This window comes from Martes martes (assembly GCF_963455335.1).
Source record: "Martes martes genome assembly, chromosome: 4".
NCBI classification, from domain to species: Eukaryota; Metazoa; Chordata; class Mammalia; order Carnivora; family Mustelidae; genus Martes; species Martes martes.
Window position 1 is genome coordinate 167,426,578 of NC_137891.1, and position 15,079 is coordinate 167,441,656.

Consider the following 15,079-nt stretch of genomic DNA (forward strand, 5'->3'; position numbering starts at 1 on the left):
TCTGCCTAGTTGTGATTTTTCTGTCAAATAAATAAAATATTTTTTTTTAAAAAAGTACTACAAACGGGCTTCAACGACAGAAATTCATTGTTCCGCAGGTCCGGCGGTTAGGGGTACAGGCGTGGGCAGGGTTGGTTCCTTCTGAGGGCTCTGAGGGGAGGATCTGCTCCAGGCCTCTCTCCCGGCCTGTGGACCATCTTCTTCATGTCCGCAGAGCTTCCCCCTGTAACATCTCTGTGTGTAGATTTCCCTTTATGTAAGGTCACCAGTCATATTGGATTAGGGGTTCTCTCTTTTTTCTTTAATATTTTTATTTAGTTATTTGTTAGAGAGACAGCACTCAAGCAGGGGGAGCAGCAGAGGGAGAGGGAGAAGCAGACTCCTCGCTGAGCTGGGAGCCCCACGCGGGACTTGATCCCAGGACCCTCGCGCACCCATCATGACCTGAGCTAAAGGCAGATGCTTAACCCACTGAGCCACCCAGTCATCCCTAGTACAACCTTGCCTTAATTAATTCTTACATTTGCAACAATCCTGTTTTCCAAATTAGGTCACGTTCTGAGGTGCTGGGGGTTAGGACTTCAACACAGGAAGGGGGGGTTCAACCCATAACAACTGGGAGATGGCCAATAAACAAGTAAACAACTAAAAAAAATGAAATAAATGAAGGACATGGTAAATAATTAAAACAGGTTGGTGATCCATGAAAAGGTGCTCAACATCACTCATCATCAGGGAAATACAAATCAAAACCACAATGAGATACCACCTCACACCAGTCAGAATGGCTAAAATTAACAAGTCATGAAACAACAGATGTTGGTGAGGATACAGAGAAAGGGGAACCCTCCTACATTGTTGGTAGGAATGCAAGCTGGTGCAGTCACTCTGGAAAACAGTATGAAGGTTCCTAAAAAGTTGAAAATAGAGCTACCCTACGACCCCAATTGCACTACTGTGTAGTTACCCTGAAGATAAAAATGTAACGATCCAAAGGAGCACCTGCACCACAATGTTCATAGCAGCAATGTCCACAATAGCCAAACTATGGAGAGAGCCCAGATGTCCATCAACAGATGAATAGATAAAGAAGATGTGGTACACACACACACACACACACACACACACACACTGGAATATAATGCAGCCATCAAAAGATGAAATCTTGCCATTTACAACGACATGGATGGAACTAGAGGGTATTAATAAGTCAATCAGAGAAAGACAATTATCATGAGATCTCACTGATACGTGGAATTTGAGAAAAAAGGCAGAGCATCATAGGGGAAGAGAGGAAAAAGTGGAACAGGACAAAACCAGAGAGGGAGACAATTCATAAGAGACTCTTAATCTTAGGAAACAAACTGAGGGTTGCTGGAGTGGAGAGGGGCGGGAGGGATGGGGTGGCTGGGTGATGGACACTGGGGAGGGTATGTGTTGTGGTGAGTACTGGGTGTTGTGTAAGACTGATGAATCACAGATCTGTACCCCTGAGACAAATAATACATTATATGTTAATTTAAAAAATAAAAAATAAATTTTAAAAACAGGTTGGTGACCTAACAAAGTGATTTGATTCCGTGGCTATGTTAGGTCGAGGGTCAAGGATGTCCTTTCAGTTGGCAACCTTTCAGCGAAGACCCTAATGGGGAGTGAGCCATGCTAAGGTTAAACAGGAGAGCATTCAAGGCAGGGGAAGAGCTAGTAGGAAGGCTCTAAAAACAGATTGGTGCGTGCCTAAGAAACAGGAGGATGGCCACGGGGGTGAGGGCTGGGTGACAGGCAGACCAGCTTAATGGGCATTCCACGTGAGCGGTCAGTTACACAGAGCTCTGCACTCAGAAACGCCCCATGCTTGAAACTAGAACAAAGGGGTGGTTGTACAACATTGTGAATATACTAACCTCTAGTGAATTGTACACTTTCAAATGGTTAACTGTATTTTAGGTGGATCTTACCTTGATTTTTTTTTAAGTGTGGAGAAAGAGTATTGGTTAATTCAGCAAGTTCAGCTAAGTATGGGTCAATTAAGAGAAATTCTTTTCAATAAATTTAATCCAGCTTATGAGACTGGATTAAATTTCTCAGCAAGAGTGTAGAGTGTTTTCTGTTGAATCCGTTGAGGTGTTCTCACCTCCCTTACCTGAAGAATTTGATCCTTAATTGATAAGATTGAACCCTCATCGCTAAAGAAAACTTAAATCCCTTCTTGACCCTTGACCAGAACCAATGTCCAAACATGACAGGTCCTGGAGGATGAAAAGCAGATAAAAACTAGGGAAAAGGAGTTCTGCCCAAAGAAAACAGTTGCAGGGATCTATTTAATTGCTTGGAAAAAACAGGTGATTATTTATGGAGGTGAATTAGGAGAGTACTTAACTAAGGAAACCCAGAATATGATTTCAGATCAAAATGAATTTCTTGGTTTGAGTGTACTCACTGGAGATTCCGTATCCAGGGTGCTTGCCCTGACAGCTGGTAGCTGTTACTCTAGTAATTTGAAGTGTTGGTTTATGCAAACCTACATATAGTACCGACCTGTCATTAATTTGAATGACAGTAGAAATATCTTGGCATAAACCAGAGGAATAAATTCAATGATCTCAGGAGTCAGGATGACTTATTGAATCTGTATATGCATCTTGCTGACCAACCCCAAAATTATATGCCTTGAAAAGGCCCAGAATTCCCCTCCTTTACCAAAGCTAAAGGACAATCGATAAGGGGAGTGCCAAAATCATTAAAAAGCTCTTTACTGACCATCATTTCTAAGCCAAGAATGATAGTGGGTGGGTCTATAATTGAAATACACTCTCATCTCCAGGAGGGTGGGAGGACTCTGGAGTGATACAATCTGGTGGTGGCAGTTTACCCAACAAATAAGAAGTGGGAAGTGTTAGGAATAAACAGCAGGGTCGGCATGAAATCAGAATGGTTTGATCCACAGAGATCTTGGGAAACAACTAGCTGATCATGGACAACCTACTACATTCCCACTTTTATTTTATTTTATTTTGGTGGGCAGCAAAGCAAAGTTTATTGAGTGATAGCAAAGTGATAGTACAAAACTTTCCAAGAGGGAGGGGACCCAAGAGGGTTGCCCTTAATTTTGATAACAGTAACAGAAAAAAAAAAAAAATTTCCATGATCAGTGAACAAAGGCCTATTCTTGATACAATAAACAGTTTCGGTCTTTTATCCAATTCCCACACCTGAGTCAATTCAGGTACCTAGACCACTGAAGAAAAAGAAAGTTAAGGACCCTTAAGGAAAGATCCAACAATAACACAGCAGGACCATACCATGAGTCTTTCTCCCGTCTTTTCTCCAGAGAACTTGGGCACAAATATTCAGACCTTTTGGGAACAATCAGACTATGGCCACACTAATTCCTGGATACCCAGAATGCATCTGAGTTGCACTCGAGTGTGGGCTTTATGGGAAATGTATGAATCAGCGTCCAGTCAGGAAAACAGAGGCCACCCTACATATTTCAAGCAGAGAGGAATTTAATGAAGGAGCCTACACCAGCTCCCAGGCCATAGGTCGACAGCTTTTAGGATAGGAAAAACAAACTGCGAGTCACTGAAGTGCCTCATTCCTATAAGGTATAAATGAAAATAAAAGATCCTGACAGCATCACAGAGATGAATGCCACCATGAAAGACTTAAAATAGGCAGAGGTGGTGATTTCTGTCCCATTTATATCCACGTCTTTGTTAGGAAAGTGGAAAAGACAGTCTTGAAGAAGGCAGAAAAATATTGTAAATGTAACCAAATGGTGACCCCATTTGCAAATACTGTTCCAGTGGTGGCTTTTGGGGGGGCCATATATCAGGACCACCCCAGAACTTGATCAGGCAAATGCATTTTTCTCCGCTATGACAAAGAATATGTGAGAAGCAATTAGCTCACAATCCTGCTTCAAAGAAAAGCCAACCCTGCTGCTGAATGCCCTAATTTAGTCTGTGCGAGCCTTGACCCTACCGCTGTCTATATCAGTCTGTTCAGTGCAGAAAACAGAAACTGCTCCAGGTGTTTCAAGCAGCTCTGGCTTGCCAGCAGCCCCCGCTGCGGAGAGATGATGTCTGTCTTATTTCTGCTTTCCCAAGTCTCATGTGGGTGCACCTACTTGAAGGAACTGAATTTACATCCAGAACCTTCCTTAGTTGTAAGGGAACGTGGGACACGGTCTTTGCTCTACAAATCCTCAAATAGGAGGAGGTTGGACTAGAGGTCAAGAATCAATCCAGGTGTCTGTCCCTTTATCCCACAGGCTGTCACACTGGTGTCCCCATGCTGATAGAACCCAAGAAAGAGAAGATCAGGTGCCAAAGAATGGAAGATAAATCCCATCATGGAAGATAAATGCCAACATTAAAACTCTGAGTGCCATATGTTCTGAGATCCCTTCAGGACATTCCCTCCCGAGCAAAAGACAGGTTGCTGCACTTTGGATTTCCTTCATCTTAGAAGGAGCTCCAATGCTTGGTGGGTCTCCGGATTTTGGAGGCAACATAGAACATCCCGGTGCACTGCTCCTACCCGCTGGCCGGTCTCCAGCTTTGAGTAGGCAGCAGACCAGAAAGGGGAAAACAGGTCTCCTTCCCTGGTCCAGGCCACACCATGCACGGAGTTCAGCCTTTTAGCCCTCATGACTGAACAAACCAGGGCTCAGAGAACCTGAAGCAAATCAGGGCGCTCTGTGGGGTCAGCCCTAGACACTGAGAGCTCTCTGGAAACAGACCCTTAGGGCTCGGGAGCAAAGCCATGCTTCCTTCATAAGTGAGTATTTTTCTTTCGAGAAATCGCTCCTGGGTTTTTGCTGGGCTCGGTGGACTGTGCCGAGGGGCACCCCAGGTGACCCGGTAACCGGAGCTGCCTGTCGATCCGATGGGCATCTGATCCTTATGGCCAGCAGTCCTCCAGGCGAAATGGTCCCAATAGAACTTGGCCTCAACAGCCCTGAAGGGGCAATGGGCAGGGTATTCTCACCCCCAGTGTGTCCATTCCTGCCACGCTGCTAGAGCGACTTCAACCCAGGTGACTGGGGAGGAAATAAATGTGGAATGACTTTATGTGTGTCCTGGAACCAGCCAGAAATGAACTGCTAGGTCTTGGGCAGCCCTCTCAGGATGACCCTGAAGGAGAGCAGAGGCAGAAAGTTGTCCTGGTGGTAGAACTCAGAGGGAGTGGGGCATGTGGGTTTCTACTTTGGAAGGACATATGGCCTGAAATTAGGATCAACACTGAATCCTAGGCAGTGGCTACTGAAGGAGATTACTGAAGAGGCTTGGGAACAAAAGGTTGGGGATAGAGGAGCAAGGACAGACCTGCTGAAATAGGCCTGGGCCCATAGAATGTTCTAAGCTAGATGAGTGATTGCAACAAGGATCCACTGTGAAGGGGGAAATATCAGAGCCTGGTATTCTGATGACAGATTCTGAAACAGCAAGAAATAGCTTTATGGAAATGGTTAAGTGGTCCCAAAGGATAATGGGGTAGAAAATCCCTCAGCAGGCAGGACTGTAAGCAGTGTATCTCATTACCCACACTGCCTGGAAGGAGAGATGGCCTGAGGTGAGGATCTGTACCAGTTCATGGGCAGTGACTGATGATTTGAGCATCTTACAAGACAAGGAGCTTTGGGAAAGCTTTGGGAAAGATAGATTTGTTAGAAAGGTCCATGATTGTGAAACAGCAAGCATGCCATTCAAATGTTCACATTAAGCTTCTACTGGGGGGGATGTTAGTTTTGGTTTTTTGGTTTTTTTTTTTTAAGTTTTTACTTATTTATTTGAGAAAGAGAGAGAGAGAGAGCATGAGCAGGGAGAGGGGGAAAGAGATAAAGAAGCAAACTCCCCACTGAGCAGGGAGCCCAACATGGGGCTTGATCCCAGGACCCTGAGATCGTGACCTGAGCCGAAGGCAGACGCTTTTAATAATCAGCAAATAGAATGTTCAGTGGATGTTAACTAGATAACCTTTCCCCCAGCCAGTCCAGTTCTCCTTCAATGGGTTCACTGACAAAGGAGCAAGATGACAGGAGTGGAGACTAGGAATGCATGGGCTCAAGAAGAGGGACGTCCCAGGGCTCCTCCATAGCTCCGTTGGTTGAGCATCCAACTCTTGGTTTTGGCTCAGGTCGTGATCTCAGGGGTCCTGAGATCCACCCCCACTCAGACCTGTGCCCAGCGGGAAGCCTGCTAGAGATCCTCTCTCCCCTTCCCTCCGCCCCTCCCCCCACTTGCCCACGAATGCGCGCATGCTATCTCTCTCTCTCTCTCTCTCTCTCAAATAAATTAATCTTAAAAAAAAAAAAATAAGAAGGGGCGCCTGGGTGGCTCAGTGGGTTAAAGCCTCTGCCTTCAGCTCGGGTCATGATCCCGGGGTCCTGGGATGGAGCCCCGCATCAGGCCCTCTGCTCTGCGGGGATCCTGCTTCTCCTCCCTCTCTGTCTGCTTCTCTGCCTACTTGTGATCTCTGTCTGTCAAATAAATAAATAAAATCTTTAAAAAAAAAAAAAAAGAAGCAGAAGAAGAAGAAGAGGGACTTCCCCTCACCAAGGCCAACCTGGCAGCCCCAACTACTGACCCCCAGTTTGCCCACAGCAGCACCTGGCGCTGGACCCTTGATCTGGTGTCAGATCTTCAGGAATCAGGCCAGCTACCGAGGGGCAGATGGATGACATGGGACCCGGTCCCTCATGGGGAATTTGTGCTTACTCTGGATTTGAATTTGCTTTTCCTGTCTTGCTCGCCTCTGCCAGAAACCTCCATCTGTGCACTTTATACACAGTCCCGTGATCTCACAAGATGTTGTTTCTGACCGTGGAAGTCACTCCACAAGAAAAGAAGTGAGATACTGAGCTGACACCTGCAGGATTCACTGGGCTTACCATGTGCTGTTAGTCAGCCTTCTAGAGCCTTCCACAGGGTACAGGAATGCTCTGAACCAGGGAACCTACTGTTTGTTTCTCCTTCAGATGGATAGCACCTCAAGAACCAAGGGGCCTGATGTAGGACTGGCTCCTCTCACAATGAAACTTCTTGACACACTCAAACACTACCTGCTTCTTGGCCTCATGAGACTAGAGAGAAGAGAGGTGTGTTAAAAGCTTGTAGTGTGGGGTGCCTGGGTGGCTCAGTGGGTTAAAGCCTCTGCCTTCAGCTCAGGTCATGATCCCATGATCCCAGGGTCCTGGGATCGAGCCCCATCGGGCTCTCTGCTCAGTGGGAAGCCTGCCTCCCCCTCTCTCTCTGCCTGCCTCTCTGCCTACTTGTGATCTCTGTCTGTCAAACAAATAAATAAAATCTTAAAAAAAAAAAAAAAGCTTGTAGTGTCCAAGGGAGGAATGCCTTCACCAAGTGACCCAGTTCTCCCAATGAACTTGAAGTTGAAACTGCCACTCAGCCATCCATTTCACGCCTCTTCATGCCACTGTGGCGTGAAGAGGCAAGCAAAGGAGAAATCAAAGTATGTTCTGGGGTCAAAATCTCTGGCTATCAAGGGGAAATAAGTTGTTACCACACAGTCGGGACAAGGAGGCTCAATGAAAGATTTAACTGAGGGCACCTGGCTGGCTCAGTCATTAAGCACCTGCCTTTGGCTCAGGTCATGATCCCAGGGTCCTGGGATCGAGCCCCGCATCGGGTTCTCTGCTCAGCAGGGGAGCCTGCTTCTTCCTCTCCCTCTACCCCTGCTTGTGTACTCTCTCTCTCTTTCTCTCAAGTAAATAAATAAATAAAATCTTGGGGAAAAAAAAAAAACCTAACTGTATGCTCTAATGATCCTATTCCTAGTCCAAATCCCATGATCATAGTCACTGCAAGACGGCCACAGTTCTATCCAAGAGGACCCCCCAGGGCCCAGATCTCTCAGGAATGAAAGCTTGGGTCTCTTCTGTGTGTTAAGAACTTAGCTATCCAGGGTGTCTCAGTGGCTCAGGCGTTAAGTGTCTGCCTTCAGCTCAGGTCACAATCCCAGGGTCCTGGGATCAAGCCCCACATTAGGCTCCCTGCTCAGCAGGAAGCCTGCTTCTCCCTCTCCCACTCCTCCTGCTTGTGTTCCCTCTCTCACTGTGTCTCTCCCTGTCAAATAAATAAATAAAATATTTTAAAAAAAAAGAACTTAGCTGTCCAGGCAGAAGAAACATGAAGAGGAAAGGAAAGTCATAAATACAAATCAGCCTTTTTAAAAAATTTTTATTTATTATTTTAGAGAGAGAAGAGGGAGGCACCAAGGGAGAAGGAGAGAGAACCTCAAGCCGACTCCATGCCGAGTGCAGAGCCCAAAACCGGGCTCACAACCCTGAGACCATGACCCCAGCCAAACACTTAACCGACTACACCACCCAGGCACCCCACAAGATCAGCCTTAAAATGGGTTATGGAGGTAAGGATTATAGTCTCTACTTGAACTTCACTCCTTGATGTGTACACATACGTATATTAGATGTTTCTCCTTTCCCTCCCTTTCCCCTACCCTGGTCTCCAGGCCCTTGTGCAGGGAGATTAACCTTGCCAGTTAGTCACAGACTGAAGAGTCTTGAGAAGGCTAGAGGAGGAACATCAAGACGTTGTGGTTCCTTCCTTAGGGAGTAAGGGTGTTTTTAATTACAGCAGTCATAGCTGCTTTCTGCTAATTAGGAAGCAAGTATGAGTTTGGGACACAGTGGGTATGTATTTGGCAGCTAGTGGGATACATAGGACTGTTAATATTTGCCCCCCCCCCATTACAGGGGAGGAAAAACTTTCCCTCAACCCTCCTAGGTTCCATAGCTGGGTCTATGAAATGCACTGATAACAAGCAGTTTAATAGGAGAAAAGGAATACAAATTTATTAACTTTTGATAATTACATGCAAGTGGGGATCAGAGGAAGGAAAAAGGGAAATACCCCAAAAAGCAATGGGATTTAAGGGCTTATACCACATTTTAATAGGGGAAAGGGTGGGGAGATGTAGGCCACTTAGGGGAGACAGTAAATGAAGGGCCCTTAGAAGAAGACAAGGGGACACGATGGTTTGTGGCATGGTGTCAACTTCTAGTCTCTCCTGGGATAAAAGTCAATCTTCGCTGGTTGAAGCAGCTCCAGGGGAGGGGATTTGAGACAAATGAGTTCCTTTTGAAGGATCTGTCATTGAGCAGGTAGGGGGAATTCAGAGAAAGCCTCTTCCCCAATTTGCTGTTTTTTCAGGGGCAAGGCTTAAAATAATCAGTATACCAAAGCGTCATATTTTGTACTGGCATTTCCTGAATTCTTAAACGATCCAACCCTAGTCTCCCTTTTGGGGAAGACCCTCTCTCTCTGATGTTCTAGTAAGAAGGAAATACCATCTTTCTCTTCCTACAGCTGTGACCTTCTACAGGAGCAAAGGGGGCTATATCTTTCCTCTACCTAGTCTTAGGTATAACTAGGGAGCAGGTTTCTGGTGTATGAGTCTCAAGAACAATGCTGGAAGCTGCTGGAAAGACATTATATTATTGTTGTTGTTATTATTATTATTATTAATTAACCTTTTCTCAATATGAGACAAGGCTCAAAAAGGAAAGGTGGCTTCCTTCCCTGAGTCAGACCACAGCGCCACCTTCTGGAGTCTTGATGACAGCTATCCCAGGAGCCAAAATCATTAACTCTACTGTGCCAACATCCTTTGTTCTCTGTACCACAGCACTCTACCTCCTGGGTGGTTGTAAGAGTTGCATGAGACAACAGTGCCCAGCACACAAAAAAAGTTCCCTTCTGGGGCGCCTGGGTGGCTCAGTGGGTTGAGCCGCTGCCTTCGGCTCGGGTCATGATCTCGGGGTCCTGGGATCGAGTCCCATGTCGGGCTCTCTGCTCAGCGGGAAGCCTGCTTCCCTCCCTCTCTCTCTTTGCCTGCCTCTCTGCTTACTTGTGATCTCTCTCTGTCAAATAAATAAAATAAATCTTTAAAAAAAAAAAAAAAAAAAAAAGTTCCCTTCTGTAAATTATAAAGTGATACACAAATGTATGGGTGGCCGGAGGGAAAAGAGTTTTGCTGGAGATCACACAGCACAGGACATTATAGGAGTACAACCAGGACCCAGGGTGTACTGGTAAAAGTTTAACTGGCTTGGGGAGGGGGGGGCAGGACATGATTTATGATATTTGTAGATCTGATGACGTCAATACTCCAACCTTCCTTGATTTTAAACTACCAATGTGACCTCACTGAGCAGAGTTGGCAAGAGATGTGAAGCAAATAGGCACAATAAATGTAAGCCACTTCAAAGGCATAGATGATCATGAAATGTATAAAAATAATTGTATAGTGATGAGTTTGGGGCATTTATTACCCTTGTTTTTATATAATCTATTTCATATAATTTTTATAATGGCTGTGTTCAACAATCAGCTCATAAAATTTCTAAAATTTTAAGTCAACTCTAAAAGGCTGGACTAGGGGCCCTTGGGTGGCTCAGTGGGTTAAGCCTCTGCCTTCCGCCCGGGTCATGATCTCAGGGTCCTGGGATCGAGCCCCGCATCGGGCTCTCTGCTCAGCGGGGAGCCTGCTCCACCCCCTTCTCTCTCTCTCTGCCTGCTTCTCTGCCCACTTGTGATCTCTCTCTCTCTCTCTCTCTGTCAAATAAATAAATAAAATCTTTTAAAAAAATAAAAATAAAAGGCTGGACTAGAACCATTCTGCAGGCTTTCAGGCGTGCCCTATGCTGCCTCTACCAGGACTCAGGCATTCTTATTTTGCACTGGGTCCCACAAATGTAGCGGGTCCTGCTCCCAACACTTCTGGAATCTCCATAGTAGAACCAGGGTGGGTTTTGGAGATTTCACCTCCCAGGATCATCCCAGGGCTAGCTGCCTTCCACAGAGGAAGCCAAGCTTCTCTAGGGGAGCCAGAGGGCATCCTAGGACTGTTCCCATCTGCTCTGCCTGGAGACCAGGAACCAGCTTCACCTGAATGAGACCATAGCACCCCCTGGCGGCACCAGGATGTCAGGTCTCCCTGGGAGCCGAAGCCAAGAAGATCTTGGGACAAGAACCATCTGCCAAGAGGTGTCCAGCAGGGCAGGAGGGGGGATGTCAGCTAAAGGAGGGTCTGAGGGTCAGGGATGGGCCAAATTTATACATTCATACCTCATCTAAGAGCTAGGAGAAAATGTAGAGATCCTAAGGATGGTGAAAAAAAAAAAAAAGTTCCAGTGAGAGAAAGTGACCAATACCCATAACTCAGGGTTAAAACGTACTCTGCTAATCACAATCCAGTGTTCTTGCAAAATATTGTTTAATTAAACAGATGATTATTACCCCTATACCAGTGACTAGCACTGTGTTAGACTCTGAGGACAGGGGTAAGGGGATAAAACAATAATAATTACCATACTAAGGACTTTGTCACATGATGTGTTAGGTGTCCTACTTATTTTACTTAATCCCTACAACAACCAGTAGTATCCCCATTTTAATGATGAAGACAATAAGGCCAGGGGACATTAACTTGCCTGATTCCACAGGACTGAGAAGCAACTAAGCTGGGATTTGAACCCCGATCTGCTGGCTGGCAGTGAAGGGAGTCAAGGGACCAGGTGTGGGGATGAGCAGATGAGGAGGACCAGAAATCCAAGCAAAGGGTCCCAGTAAGTCCACACACACTGAGGACCTCATGGGCAAGCACTGCGCTAAGCCTGGGGTCAGAGACTGAGCTAATGCCAACCGAAGAGTAGTTTGCAGTCCTTGCCTGTCTGCAGTTTATCGGCTGGGTGGGAAGCAGGACGGGAGGCTGGATGAAGTAAGACTTGTGAGATGTGCTGAAACTGGATTAGATAGTCTTGGGTTCAAATCAGCCTTGGGAAAGTCACTCAATCCCTGAATCTCAGTTTCCTCAAAATGGAGATTAAAAATAGTTTCTACCTCACAGAGTTCCTGGGAAGATCACACAAGGTACACTATGTAAAATGCTTCACCTGTTTAAAAAATAACATCATTAGACCTATTAGCAGTAGAATCTGGTCACTTGGTCCCACTACCTTCACAGCACAAGCCGGTTCCACATTCACAAACCTTCAGTGACTCTCCTCTGGCTATGGTTTAGGTTTGAATTTTTAGCCCTGCCTCCAAGGGTCTCAGGACTAGATGCTAACGACCTTTACAGTTTCATCTCTATCCTCCTCTTTTCCCTTCTCATGTTAGCCACTCCAGCTAGAAGAGAGCCTGACATGGGACTCAACCCCAGCACTCTGGGATCATCAATTGAGCCAAAGGCAGGTGCCCCTTTTTCTGTTTGTTTTTTTTTAAGATTTTATTTATTTATTTGACAGACAGAGATCACAAGTAGGCAGAGAGGCAGGCGGGGGCGGGGGGGTGGGGTGGGAGGCAGGCTCCCCGCTGAGCAGAAAGCCTGATGCAGGGCTGAGCTGAAGGCAGAGGTTCAACCCACTGAGCCACTCAGGCACCACCCTTTTTCTGTTTTTAAAAGTAAAAATGGATAGTATATCAGACAGTGGTAAGTGGTGTAGAGAAAAAAACTGAGCCGGAGAGAGGGATGGGAATGCAAGGATGCAAGGTGCAATTTTAAATTATGTGTTCAGAGTGGGTAAAAGACAATATTTGAGTCAAGATTTGAAGGAGGTGAGGGTCTGAAGCACATGGATATCTGGGATATGAGGATTCTAAGCAGAGGGAACAAGTTCAAAGGCCTGGAGTCAGAGGGGAATGCTGAGAACTTTCAAGGAACATCAAAATGGCCAATATGACTGGAACAGAATGACCAAAGTAGTTTGAGGTCAGTTCAACTACATAGTGTCTTAAAGGAGATTGTGAAGACTTACCAGCTTTTCCCAGAGTGCAATAAGTAGACATTGGAGAATTTGGAGCAGAGGAGGATCATGATCTGATTTACAAAAAATTTTTTTAAGATTTTGACAGAGAGAGATACAGGGAGAGTGGGAACACAAGCAGGGGGAGTGGGAGAAGAAGTAGGCTTCCCGCTGAGCAGGAAGCCCGATGTGGGGCTTGATCCCAGGACCATGGGATCATGACCTGAGCTGAAGGCAGACACTTAACGACTGAGCCACTCAGGCGCCCCTGATTTACAGAAATTTTAATGTGATAAATAGAACATGAGACTTACAACTTCACTATTTTCAACTCTACAGTTCAGTAGCAGTAAGTACATTCACAATGTTGTGAATTCACATCTCCAGAATTTTTTCATCGTACCAAACTGAAACTCCAAACTCATTATTAAACAATTCCCTCTTCCCTCTAGCCCCTTGTATCCACCACTCTACTTTTTGTCTCTATGAATTTTGATTACTCAGAGTATGTCATATAAATGGAATCATATAATATTTATCCTTTTGTGACTGGCTTATTTCGGTAGGCGTAATGTCTTCAAGATTCATCCACACCATAGCATGTGTCAGAATTTCCTTACTTTTTAAGGCTGAATAATATTCCACTGTATGTATATACCACATTTTGTTTATCCATTCATCTGTCAATGGACACTTGGATTTCTCACACCTCTTGGCTATTGAGAAAACGCAGCGATGAACATGGGTGTAGAATATGTTAAGATTCCTGCTTTCAGGGCATATGGGTAGCTAAATCAGTTAAGCGTTTGCCTTCAGCTCAGGTCAGGATCCCAGATCAAGGATCGAGCCCCATGTTGAGCTCCCTCCTCAGTGGGGAGTTTTCTTCTGCCCCTCCGCATGCTCCTTCTCTCTCTCTCACTCTGTCTCTCTCAAATAAATAAATAAATATTTTTTTAAAGATTTTATTTATTTATTTCACAGACAGAGATCACAAGTAGGCAGAGAGGCAGGCAGAGAGAGAGAGGGGGGAGCAAGCTCCCTGCCGAGCAGAGAGCCCGATGCGGGGCTTGACCCCAGGACTCTGGGATCATGACCTGAGCCGAAGGCAGAGGCTTTAACCCACTGAGCCACCCAGGCACCCCTAAATAAAATCTTTTCTAAAAAATCCTGCTTTCAGTTCTTTTGGGCGTATACCAAGGGGTGGAATTGCTGGATCATATGGTAATTCTATGCTCAGTGTTTTGAGGAATCACCATATAGTTTTCCAGAGCAGCTGCGCCATTTTACATTGTTATGTTTTTCAAGACATTACTTTCAGGGGTGCCTGGGTGGCTCAGTGGGTTAAAGCCTCTGCCTTTGGCTCAGGTCATGATCCCAGGGTCCTGGGATCGAGCCCCACGTCGGGCTCTCTGCTCGGCGGGGAGCCTGCTTCCTCCTCTCTCTCTGCCTACTTGTGATCTCTGTCAAATAAATAAATAAAATATTTTTTAAAAAAGACATTACTTTCAGGATGAATTAAGGCTAAACAATGGGAAGGCAAGAGTGGGACAGAGATACCAGTTAAAAGTTTCTCGAATTTATCTAGATGAGAAACATAGTGGCTGTGATTTACATAGTAGCAGGGGAGATAGTAAGAAGAGACCAGGTTCTAGTTCTGCTTTAAAGGTAGAGCCAACACAGTCTGTTAAAGGTCAACTCTGATTTTGGCTCAGGTCATGATCTCAGGGTTATGAGATAGAGCCCTGTGTTGGGCTCCAGGCTGGGTGTGGAGCCTGCTTAAGATTCTCTCTCTCCCTTTCCCTCTGCCCCTTCCACCCTTTCCCTCTCAATAAATAAATAAATAAGTAAGAAATAAATAAAGGTAGAACCAATAGATATGTGGAGAAGCTAGCTTTGGAGTAAGAAAGAAAGAGATCAAAAATATCTCCCCTGCAGGGCGCCTGGGTGGCTCAGTGGGTTAAAGCCTCTGCCTTCGCCTCAGGTCATGATCCCAGGGTCCTGGGATCGAGCCCCACATCGAGCTCTCTGCTCCGCAGGGAGCCTGCTTCCTCCTCTCTCTCTGCCTGCTTCTCTGGCTATTTGTGATCTCTGTCTGTCAAATAAATAAATAAAATCTTTAAAAAAAAAAAAAGCTTATTCTTGAAAAAACAATATATATCTTCCCCGTTTGGGGCTTGAGCAACTGGAGGAACGAGGTTGCCATTTATAGCTTTAGGTAAGTTTGCAGAAAGTTGAGGTTAATACATCAGGAGTTGGGGGACATATTAAGTTTAATATGCCTATTAT